The following is a 12,206-nucleotide window of genomic DNA, read 5'->3' on the forward strand; positions in this document are numbered from 1 at the left end:
TTGACCTCCCAAAGTGCTGGGATTACAGGCGTGGGCCACTGCGCCCAGCCACAAGTCTCTACTTCTTCTTTTCTTTTTTTTTTTTGAGACAGGGTCTCACTCTGTTGTCCAGGCTGGAGTGCAGTGGCATGATCTCTGTTCACTGCAACCTCCACCTCCTGGGATCAAGCGATTCTCCACCTCAGCCTCCTGAGTAGCTAGGATCACAGGCATGTGCCACCATGCCTGACTAATTTTTGTATTTTTAGTAGAGATGGGGTTTCATCATGTTGGCCAGGCTGGTCTCAAACTCCTGACCTCAGGTGATCCTCCAACCTTGGTCTCCCAAAGTGCTGGGATTATAGGCGTGAGCCACCATGCCCAGCCACAGTCTCTACTTCTTAAAAGACCCTATCAACTTATGAACAACAGTAACCATTTATTAAGCATTTACATGCAGCTGTCTGCCTGAGAGGCAGAGGAAGTGGCTAAAGCTCTATAGCGATGTGGGAGGTGGAGGGGGAAGGGGCAGGCCATAGGAAATACAATCCAGGTGAAGGAAACTTTTATTATCAATAAGAAAAAACTAAGTTTTTTTTACACAGTACTATCTTCTAACAGGAATTTAGTGCAGAATATTGATAAATATATTGTTTTTTATTAAGATACAATTCACATACCATAAAATTAAACCTTTCAAAGTATATAATTCAAGGCCGGGCACAGTGGTTCATGCCTGTAGTCCCAGCAATTTGGGAGGCCAAGGTGGGCAGATCACTTGAGGCCAGAAGTTCAAGACCAGCCTGGCCAACATGGTGAAACCCCATCTCTACTAAAAGAAAAAAAAAAATTAGCCAGGCATGGGGGCACATGCTGGTAATCCCAGCTACTCGGAAGGCTGAAGCATGAGAATTGCATGAACCCAGGAGGCAAGAGGTTGCAGTGAGCTGGGATCTGTTGCAGCCTGGGCAACAGAGCAAGGCCTTGTCTAAAAAATGGAAAGGAAAGGAAAAAGGAAAGGAAAAAGGAAAGGAAAGGAGGTATACAATTCAGTGGTTTAAAATATACCATTCCAGAACATTTTCACCCTCCTCCAAAAGAAATTCCGTATCTATTATCAGACACTCCCCCTACCCCCAGCCTCAGCAACCGTTAGTTTACTTTCTATCTATGGATTTGCATATTCTGGATACTTCCTATGAATGGAGTTGTATAATATGTGGCCTTTTGTGTCTGACTTCTTCAGGCTTACCAGAATGTTTTCAAGGTTCATCCATGTAGTAGCATGGCTGAATAATACTCCATTCTGTGGATATACTACATTTTGTTTATCTATCAGGTGATGATCGACATTTAAGCTATTTCCCCTTTCTGGCTATTATATAAACAGTGCCATGAACATTCACACACAAGTCTTTGTGTAGATGTATGTTTTCATGTCTCCTGGGCAGATAATTGGAGTCAATGATGTGATAATAGTAACACTGGTATTTATTGAGCACTTACTCTGTGCCAGGCACTGTGCTCGGTACTTTCTGAGGGATAGGAATTAAAATCCCCAAGCTACAGGCTCAGAAAAGTGAAATAACTAGCCCAAGGCCACAAAGCTAGCTTTATTTGCTTGAACTAGGAGTAAAAACCACCCCCAGGTTTTCCTAACTCCAATTCTCTACTCTCATGAGGGCAGCCACAATATACCCCTGATGAAAAAGCCTTCAGTTGGCCTCTGCTTTCAGGACAAAGTGCAACCTCCCTAGGAAGGAGTGTGTCTGTGGTCTTCCTAACTACTGGGCAAGTCCTTAGAAGCTCAGCCGGAGCCTCATCCTTTCTTTCCATTCTGTTGGCACTTACTGGGCACTTTATATCTGCAAGCCTCTGTGTGCAGGATGATGAAGGATTGGCAGAGCCAATGAATAGTTTCCCTCTTTATATTTCACGACTGTTCTGTAGCAACTGATACCTTGGCCACTCTCTCCTTTGAGTTATATAAAACCGCTTTTCAGGTTTTCTTCCCACTCTTGTGACCATTTCTTCTGTCTCTTTTGCAGACTCCTCTTCCTGTCTTCAAGATTATTAGATGCTACCTAGAGTTCGAGTCCAGCACAATTCCACCTCTCCAGGAGCTCATGGAGACAAGAGGTCACAGGCTGAGTGTCATCTGTGTGCTGAAGGAGGGACAGGCAGCACTGTGGGGCTCAGGAAGGAACAAAGTGCTCAGGGACTTGTTCGCCTAGCCTAGCCTTCCTGGCCCAGCCCCACTGAGTTGCTTTCTCTGGTGCTCAGCACTGAGGGGCTCTGCAAGGGTTGAGGAGCCAGTGGCAGACAGCATCCTCCCCTCCCCCCAGAGCTAAACCACAGCGGAGGCAGAAAGGGAGCTGCAAAGAAGCAGTGGAAAGGTCTCTCCTTTCTTAGCCTCAAGGGGAGCTCTGTCACTAGATATGAGCTGCAGTGGAAGGGAGGGTTAGGGAGAGACCTCTGGAAGGGAAAGAATGGCAAAGAGAAGAGCTTCTGCTTTGGATAGGAAGAAAGAAATGGGAGAGAGAAGAGGAGGGGGAAGAGGAGAGAAGGTGACAGAGGAAGACAGTGGAAGAACGAACAGAGAGTGAGATTAGCCTCTTCAAACAAGTGCCGTCAGTGATCTATATTTGCTTACAGAATGAAAAATGTGTGCCATAAACATTGGCCACTGAGTAATTTCTAGTAGGAGTCGTGTCACTTCTCATAAAGGATGGGATGGGGACAGGTAGGACATCTCTGCACCTGGGCCAGCCAGCACAGGGGCTCCTTTTAAAGCAGTACGGCACCTGTCTCCAGCCCAGGAGGCTCTCAGGTCAGGCTCCACCTGACCACTCATGGGGAAGACTCCCCAAGGTTCTGGAGCCTCAGGGCAGCATGTCTGCCCCCACTTTAGGAAGGCTGAGGTAGAGGTACCATGGATAGTGTCCATCTAATATTAGTACCCCAGCCCTGCACCCTCGCTCTGACTTGACTAATTGCTGTAATAATTGATAGAACCTGACTTCTACCACTGATCGATTTCACCTCCACGACCAACGGCCACAAACCATTACAGTCCAATAAATAACCACGTTGGGCCTCACCCGCCTGCCCTCTCCAGGGGCATCAGGACGGCCCGTGCCCTGGCCTGACCTCCCCTTGCCTCCCACCCAGGGCCCCTTCGGGCCGAGCAGCTGGTCTAGAGGGCCAGGCCTCTGGGAGCAAGTGAAAGGGCTGGATGGAGGTGGGGAGTGCTAATCGCAGGCCATCCGTCACCTCCCACTGGCTGTCTGGGGCTGGGGCAAACACCTGGAGCACCCCAGGCAGTGTGGTACAGGACCCCTCCCCTCCTCTCCCTCTCCAGATTAGTGTGTTCCAGCTTATAATATTTGATAAATAGCAGACTGGCTTCCTGGCAGCACTGCTGCGGCTGCGCCTGCCCGCTACAGCTGTGGAAGGTCACTCATTGGGGAAATATGTTTCTGTCAGTGGTATTGAAAAAAGTTTAGTGGAGTGACAGGCCTCAATTTTTCAAATTTTATTAACTCCATCCTCTTAACCATTTATCTTGAATTCCTTCAGATTCTGGGGGATCTGTCAATAGGGCCTGGGCCAGCAAAGTAGTGTGCGGGGGTGGGTGGTCGTGGGGCTGATGCTGATTGGTGCCACTATGGCTGGCTTGGACCTCATCACCCAGGGCAAGGTAAAGCAGTGGCAATGGTGTTGGTGGGAGTGAAGGCCTGGCTCACTGGTGCTGAGGGAGCCCACTCCTCTTCTCTGGTTCAGTACCTGCTATTGATTTGACGCAATTATTGACTCTCCAAGTGGAAAAATGGTGAGTTCTTCCAATTCCCTAAGAAGATACTCCCTTCTACTACATCTCAAACGGGTGGTCACTCTGGCTCCTCTGAATGTCCCCAGTACCCAGCCCCAAGCTCATGGCTCTCCCAGGGGTGTCCCCCATTTAACTGAGGGCAGATTTTTCACATATGAGCCCCAGATTCTCTCACCAACCCCACTTCCATCTTGGTTCTGAAAACATTTGTTCATCTTTTAAGACTCAGTCCTGGCTTCTCCTCCAGGAAGGCTTCCTTGTTTCCCTTCCACCCCAGGTTGGGTACCATCCTCTCTGCTCCCATAGGTCTTCCGGCTTCCATCTTACTGCATTGGCCACCCTGCATTAAAGTCTGTCTCATCTAAGACTGAGAGTTCTTAGAAGCCAGACACTGTGTTTGATACACTGCTATATATCCTTGCATGGGATGGGAGCTCAATAATATTTGCCAGATGATTGAACCGTCTTCTCTCCAGGTGCCATCTTCTGAGGCCACACAGAACATGGCTGTTCTTTCTGCCCCAGGAGAACCTTTCTGATAGCAAGTACAAAACCATGTACCTTTTTCCTATAGACCAAAGTCCCCAGTTTCTTTGCTGGTCCCAGAAGCCTCTCTGACTGGTTGGCAGAAGAGGTCAGGTCAGGCCCCGGTACACCCTATGCTCTGTAGGTGCGAAGTGGGGAAGAAGTGATTGGTGAGAGAGGCCCACCTGCCTTTCCTAGGGAGAGTGCTGAATCCCACCTAGGGAGGTGGGATTCAGATCTTCTCTGTGCTGGTGGGAAAAGCTCATAAGCTGAGGGGGTGGGAGGAGGCCTGTCACTCCCTCCTCCCTTGACACTAGTCTGTCCTGGCCCTTGCCTACCTCAAATAAGATAATGTGTATAAGAGGGCTTAACAACAACAATAACAACAACAGTAAATGCCCTATACAAATGTGTCGGCCTATTATTATTAACATTGACATTCATGCCCCTCCCCACCCCCAGTTCTGTCAGCACACCGATCTTCTAGTGATACGATTCCACTGCAGTTCCCGTGACTCAGCCCTTCCCTCTGAAAGAGCACTGCGCTGGGGAGCCAGTGAGGGGCCGCATCTCCCAGCTGTGTGATCCAGGGCACTTGCTCTACTTCTCTGGTGGTAATGACTGCTGCCCTACCTACCACCTACCTCTAAGGGCTTTGTGAGGACTAATTAGATTAACAAGTTCAAAAATGATTGGAAAGAAGGATTAGACAGGTGTACAATGTTCTTTGTAATAACTTTTACATTCACTCTTGCTTTCCATATTTACTGCTAGTGGCTTTACCACCTTCATCCTCATTGTCACTATTTCAGCAGTCTGTTGACTATCTCAAATTAGAAGTTTTGGTTGAAACTTCTAATTATGGGAAATCCTTCCCATGATCAGAGACATGTCAATGTGGACTGATCTATTCTTTTCGGTTATGAGCTCCCCATCAAGGAAACATTCAGAGAGAGAGTGGCAGGATGACCACATATGAGAAGCCATGCACCTTCCCTGTCTGCACGCTCAGCTCCACTCTGTCCCCACCTGTGGTCTCTCCGATTATCCAGATCCTGCCCATTCTTCAAGGCCCAGTTCTCTCCTCCTCCAGTGATCAGTGCTCTCCCTTCTGGGCTCCTAGTGTCCTCCCTACTTACTCCTTTTCCTGGCCCTCAGCCTCAGGGTCCTGGCCTGCCACTTTCATATCTTGGTTTAGTCTTCACATCCAGTATGTACAGGGCTACTCAAGTCAGAGCCAATTCTCCTCTACTTTCCCAGAGGCTGAAGGTGAGAGAGAAGAGACTTGTTGAGAATGCTGCAGGAAGCACAGAAGAACTGGGACTAGAGCTCTGGTGTCCTGATATCTTGAGCTTTTTCTATAAACCACACCACTGAGCCCTGCTCAACATACGTATGTACACAGACATTCACACTTGCAGATATGCCCCCCGCCTCGCCCCTGTAATGAAAAATACTTACTGGGCACTTGTTATGTGCCATAGCCTGTGCTGACAATGGCCATGGATTTAACAATTTGGTGAAAACAGCAGGAGACGTTATTATTTTTTCTAGTTTACAGATGATTTAACTGAGTCTAGCAGAAGAGCAAGGGGAAAGGTGACAGGCTAACATTTGTTGGGTATAATGCCTTTATATACAGTGTCTGAATTATTCATCAAACAAAGATTCTGAGAAAGTAGAGGCTCAGAAAACTAAAATAATTTACCCATGGTCATACAGCAGATAAATGGTAAAGCTGGGATTTAACATGGGGATTTATTATACTATTCTCTCTTTTGTACATGTTTGATATTTTACATAATAAAAAATATTTTTTTAGGAAAGGAAGCCAGGTCTGATTTTCCACTACAAAATCCTACCTTCCAAAGGCCTGATGACTCAAAAAGAGAGAAAAATCATCTTTTTTCCTCCATTCCAGTGTGCTCAGATGCTCCAAAGCCAAGATAGGGGCATTTCTAGAGGTAGATTTGGGATAGACAGCTTTGTAAAAAGGGGACAAAATGAGGCTCCCCTTCCTCCCATTCAGGGCTTCCCTGTCTGGGGGCCAGAGGAATGGTGACACACATTAACTGACCTCCCAGAAGGTCATCCACAAGTACCAACCCCCCAGTGGACATGCTCTGATATGATCCCTTGCCTTCAGGGAGGCAGATTTCTAACATTCAGGGAACAGAGAGAGTTTTAATGGAATGGATCCAGACATTCCCCATTCCACTGTATGGAATCAGATTTGTTCTTGCCCTTGGGCAGAACTCAGATTAGTGAAAGACAGAGAGGGATAGAAATAATGTCATTATACTACAGGGGAGTGAGGAGATGAGGATGTCAGGGGAGTGAGATGAAGATGATGATTCTTCCCCCTAACCCCCTGGTACAAGGGAGCTAGGCATTGTGTAGCTGAGGAGGTGGGAAACCACAGCACCAGCTGGAGAAGAGCAGAAGATACCACACTGAGCACTAAAGAAAAAAGGACCAGAGAAGTGGAGAAGCCTGGGGAAGGGAAATTAGAGCTCAAGGTCACAGAGACTATGAGTAGGAGAGTGGGAGCTAGAACCCATGCCTACTAGTCCAGGGCTTTTTCCACCTACACTGTCTCAGCCTCTGCCCACCCCGTAGCTTTCACTTCCTTAGCACCGACTGGAAGGACTGGCCTGCACTGGACTACCACTGTTCTCTTCTGTGGTGCCAAACTCATCTGTGCTCATCACTCAGACTTTATGTTCTGCAGACTCAGGTTCATCTTCCCTGCCCTGAAGCTCTTCCAAGCCACTCAAGCCTACAGATCACTTCTTCCTTTGAACCGCTAGAGTTATTACCTGATCACAGACTTTCACACATAGGTCTTGTCTCCACAATCAGATGTATGACTAAGAATGCTTTGTGAATGGCTAGAAAAGGAATGATGATGATCACTAGGCATCAGGATGGGTTCGCAGAAGCCAAGTCATGCCAGACTAACCTCTCCTTTCTTTATCAGGATGACCTATTTGCTCAATCAGGTACAATTAGGCCAAATGTGGACTTCATGAGACATCCGATGGGATGTCTTAGGATAATCCTGTGGTCACAATGGAGAAATGTGGGCTGGATGCCAGTACCACATGGAATGCTAGTAAATGACTGATGGACTAACCAGACCCAAGGAGGTGGGTCACTGATGGATCAGAGGTCTGGAAGGAGTTTCCACTGGCAGCAAACACTTGGTCCTTGTTCAGCATGTTTATCTATGACATGGATATCACAGGGACATCTTCCTCATCAAATCTGCAGATGTAATTAAGGTGGGAAAGGGTACCAAATACACCAGATGGAAGATTGACATTAAGAGCTAAAGCAAATATGATGCAAGTTAGTGGAAATAAATAGGAAGTCATAGGTTTGGAAGAGAAAGTGAGGATTGTTCTGGGAAATGTGATTGAGACAGGAAAGGGTTTAGAGGCCACGTGAGAAAAATAGTTTAAGGAAGTAGAGGGTTTAGGCTGGAGAAAAGAGCTCAGGAGAACCTGCCTGACATTTTCAGATATTTCAAGGGCCATCATGTTAAATTGGGATTAGATTCATTCTACATGAATCCAAGGGTAATATTAAAACCCTGAGAAGCAGATATTGGCTAAATTTCTAACCATCGGAAAATCCAAAAATAGAATATGAGCAGCCTCAAGAGCAACTGAGTTCTCCAGCACTGAAAGTGTTCAAGCATTAAATGGACAACCGCTTAGGAGGTTTCCTACTTATATACTGGTTTACACATTTTTTTTCAAGATTAATTGTTATCCATTCATTCAAAGATATTTTTTGAGTCTTCTATGTGTTTGGCACCATGGTAGGTGCTAGGGATACAAAAGTGAGTAAGAAGATACTGTTCTTGCTTTTCAGGAGTTCCTGATCCAGTTGAGGGGAGATGGACAAGTTTATTTCAGTAGTATCTTGTGCTTTGATTACAGACCTCAGCACATGGAAGGCTGGCTTTAGTTTAGATTAAGTCAGAGTTCCTGTGGAAATTCAAAAATGCGTTTGGTTACTAAAGGCCAGTAACAGTTTAATCAAGGCCAAATCACTTGCTTAAACTTACTACTGGCTGTGGGAATATAAGTGTACAGTGGAACAGAATTTGTGGATTTTTGTGCATGACATTTTGCTCTTATACCTTGAGTTTTGATCTTTGGCTGGGACTTGTTTATGAACCTACAGATTGTCTTACAAGTGGCTGTGGTGTCAGGGTGAAATGATTTAGCCAGCAGGGCTACCCAGGTCTCCATCTCTTACCCACCCTATGGGGACTGCTTCAACACAGACATAAACATGCTCCTGCCGTTACCTTATTGCACTCGTCACACGGGGAGGCTAGAAGGCTTGATTCAGGAATATGATTGGATTTTAAATCCCAGTCTCAAAGGATTTTAATTACTGGTTTGGGGCAGCAGAGATAGGCACTAGCTGCCTTTGGATGGAGGAGGTCGATACACCAGTCCACAACATATTGAGCCACAATGCCTGCAGACTCTATTGCTCTATTTAATCATCTTTTGCAAAATTTACAGTGGAACAGGAGGGATCGATACGGAATTTATCACATTCTCTTGTAAATATGAGCCAGGAAAGAGTTCCAGGCAGTTTGTTACTGAGTGGGAGGGAACATGTCTGTGTACAGCTGGGCATTAGGAGATGAGACAAAATCCATACTTCTTGGCATAAGCTACAGACAATTCAGCCAGTCCCTCTTAACACCTGAAGGTAAGTTCAATGGGTAGAATGCTGATTCATTCATTCATTCAACCAACCAACCAACCAACATTCTAGATTATCTATTTTATGCCAGACCCTACAGAAGACAGGGTAGACCCTAGAGAGCTCTGGGGACATAGACTGGAATTCTGCTTATGAGATCCTAATCATAGCTATAATAACACAATGGCTCTGCCACTTAGTGGTGAACCTTGGTTATTACTGAACTGCTTGGTGCCCTTGTTTATGCATATGGAAAATGTAGATAATAAGAGTCTCTAACTTGTAGAGTTATTATTATTATTATTTGAGCTGGAGTCTCGCTCTGTCGCCCAAGCTGCAGTGCAGTGGCACGATCTCGGCTCACTGCAAGCTCTGCCTCCTGGGTTCACGCCATTCTCCTGCCTCAGCCTGGCACCACGCCTGGCTAATTTTTTGTATTTTTAGTAGAGACGGGGTTTCACCGTGTTAGCCAGGATGGTCTCGATCTCCTGACTTCGTGATCCGCCCGCCTCGGCCTCTCAAAGTGCTGGGATTACAGGCGTGAGCCACCGTGCCTGGCAAGTTATTTTAAGTATTAAAAGAGAGAAAAGGCTTAGTCCAGAGTTTTTATCAAAAAATGGTAACTGTTGTTATTTTTCCTTCAATTACTATTACTAACCATTCCTTCCTACAGTGGATGGGGTGTTGAACAGGGAGCCGGCTACCCTACCTCCTTAATAGACAGAAGGGAGACTGGATGGCCTTCCCAGGTTAGAGATCTGGTCAGGGCCACCAGCAGCAGAATCAGAGGAGCAAGAGGAAGAGGGTGTGTAAGGAGGAGATTCATGTTAAGCTCTGTTTTTTGAAGCTTCACAATTGCAATCTTTAAAACAATAAAATAGTCTCCTAAAATTGCTGTGGGGGAACAGAGTGAGAAGTGATTCACTTCATGTAGGCAAACCATGGAAAGTTACACATTAAAGATATAAATGAGTTGGATCTTGAAGGCTAAGTAGGAGTTTGATAGGTGGAGAAGTGGGGAAAGGACATTCCAGGCAAAGTGAATGAGGACAGGTTTGGAGGCAGGAAAAACTATGCTAGGTAGTGAACAGTTCAGTGGGCCACAGGCAGAGACAGTTCCTGTCTCCCAGGCCTACTTGGCTGCAGGCATCCTCCTGGTAGGCCCACAGGATGATCCCAATCCTGAAGCAAACCATCATCCTCATTCTCTCTTGCAAACTGGTGGCAGAAGATTCATAATGGACTTCAGAATAACTGCGTGCTGGGTTAAACATCTGGGCTTAATTTATAGGCAGTGGGAACTGCTGAAGGTTTTAAAGCAGGAAAGTGACATGGTTTTGTGAGGTGGAGGCTGGTTTGATGGGATCCTAGAGGTAGGAAGAACAACAAGGCTGTTACAATAGTCCAGGTGAGAGTGATGAAGCCTGAATTAGAGAAGTGGGGATAGAGGAGAGAATGGGCTTAAGATGAAATTCTAAGAAAGACAGGGCTTGGTGGAAAGTGAGGGAGAAGTCATCAGACATAACCCTTCCTAGTTTGAGTGACCAGTAGACAACCATACTATTCATCAAAGAGAACACGGAAGAAAGTGTGAGGAGGGATGGGTTTGGATGCATTGAGGATGAGAGATGTCTATGGAATATTAAGCATCAACAAAGCTATGGAAGACATGAAAATGCCTGGTTTGTTCTACGGAAAATAGGTAGATCAGTGTGGTTAGAAAGAGGTGGTATAAAAACCATGGAAATGAATACTCAAACATACTTCACATACAGAGTTAGACAAGGAAAACAGCAAAAGCAAAAACTCCTGCCAAGGATTTCTGGTCAATGCAAACCTAACGTAGAGGTTTTCTAGACGGTGGATAATGCTCTGAATAGCATGTGACACAGGCATAGGAAGTGAGGATCCTTAGCTCATTTTCATTTTGGACAAGTCCCAAAATGAAAATGTTCACGACTTTCCTGGAAGTCGTGGGCTTTCAAGAGGCCAGGCCTACTCCTCCTTATCCCCACAGTATAGCACAGACTCTCCTCAGAGGTGGCAGCAGGTTCTATGGCCAGAGAGCAGCTAGGAGCAACTGTCAGTGGGGAGGGAAAGGCTCTGGATAAAGCAGAGTTCAAAGTGCACTATCAGAGCCAGGGTCCTTAGGCCTCTGCAGCCTTCCCTCCTGCAAATGACAGCTGAGACCAAAGCATCCAAGCCTGGGGTCTGGGCTGAATTTAGCAGTCATAATTACACTGTTGATGTCTGGGGCACAGCCACAGTCTCCGTAGAAGGCGGCAGCTTTTGTTCACGCACTAAAAACACATCATCTTCAAACATGCTAATCCTACGTCTGCTTCCATCTAACAACATTGAAAGGAGGCTGAGGAAAGGGCACACAATGCCCACACATCTGGCTAATTCAGTTATGAGGCCAATCAATCTTGACGGGTTGTCTACGAAACCCCAACCACCCCAAAGGACTGAGCTGACCAGATGTTTAAGCTTCTGTTGACCAATCCTAGCCTAATGTACAGGGCAGAGAAGAGGGGTTATCAAGAGATGACTTTTGCTTCCACTTATACATCTGTTCCCAAAGCTAAGTAGAGCCCTCTGCTTGGATGAAAAGTATCAGCACATTAAAGTAGTGGTTGAGCCAAGCTCACTGGAATGAGGTACACTCAAATATACAGACTTTCACTCTGAACTCAAGGAAGATAGGAAGCCTTATTTATGTTGCCTTTGTGAACACTCACAGCAACAGAAACCAATGAAATATTTTTTGCTAATTGCACTTCCCTATATGGAGAGAATTGGAAATGTGGGGGTGGGGGAGGTAGTATCTTCAACTATAATATCAAATGTTATAGGCTATGGTTCTGGGAACAGGAACTGTTTTATCTGCTGATACCTGCTTTCATTCAAGGCTGAAGGAATTACTCATCTCCCTCATAAAACATTTGCTTTTTTAAAAAACCAGAAGCTTCTGCCAATAAGGACTCTTCCAGTTTATGTACCTTCTTTTATGCCCAACCACAGTCACCAGGCAACCATCACCAAAAATAAAAGTGGAAAGGTGGTGGGAGGCTAGGAGGAAGGAGAGAGGACAGGGATAGACTACAAACACCAGGAGGACCACTTTGACCCAGAGCTC

The 12,206-nt window shown here is 46.0% G+C and overlaps 1 protein-coding gene across 5 annotated transcripts in view; it reads right to left on the reverse strand.

Annotated features, from left to right (window-relative positions):
* The window catches only part of CLPB (ClpB family mitochondrial disaggregase), a 147,030-nt gene that overhangs the window by 41,843 nt on the left and 92,981 nt on the right, over positions 1 to 12,206 (reverse strand).

This window comes from Pongo abelii, chromosome 9 (assembly GCF_028885655.2).
Source record: "Pongo abelii isolate AG06213 chromosome 9, NHGRI_mPonAbe1-v2.0_pri, whole genome shotgun sequence".
NCBI classification, from domain to species: Eukaryota; Metazoa; Chordata; class Mammalia; order Primates; family Hominidae; genus Pongo; species Pongo abelii.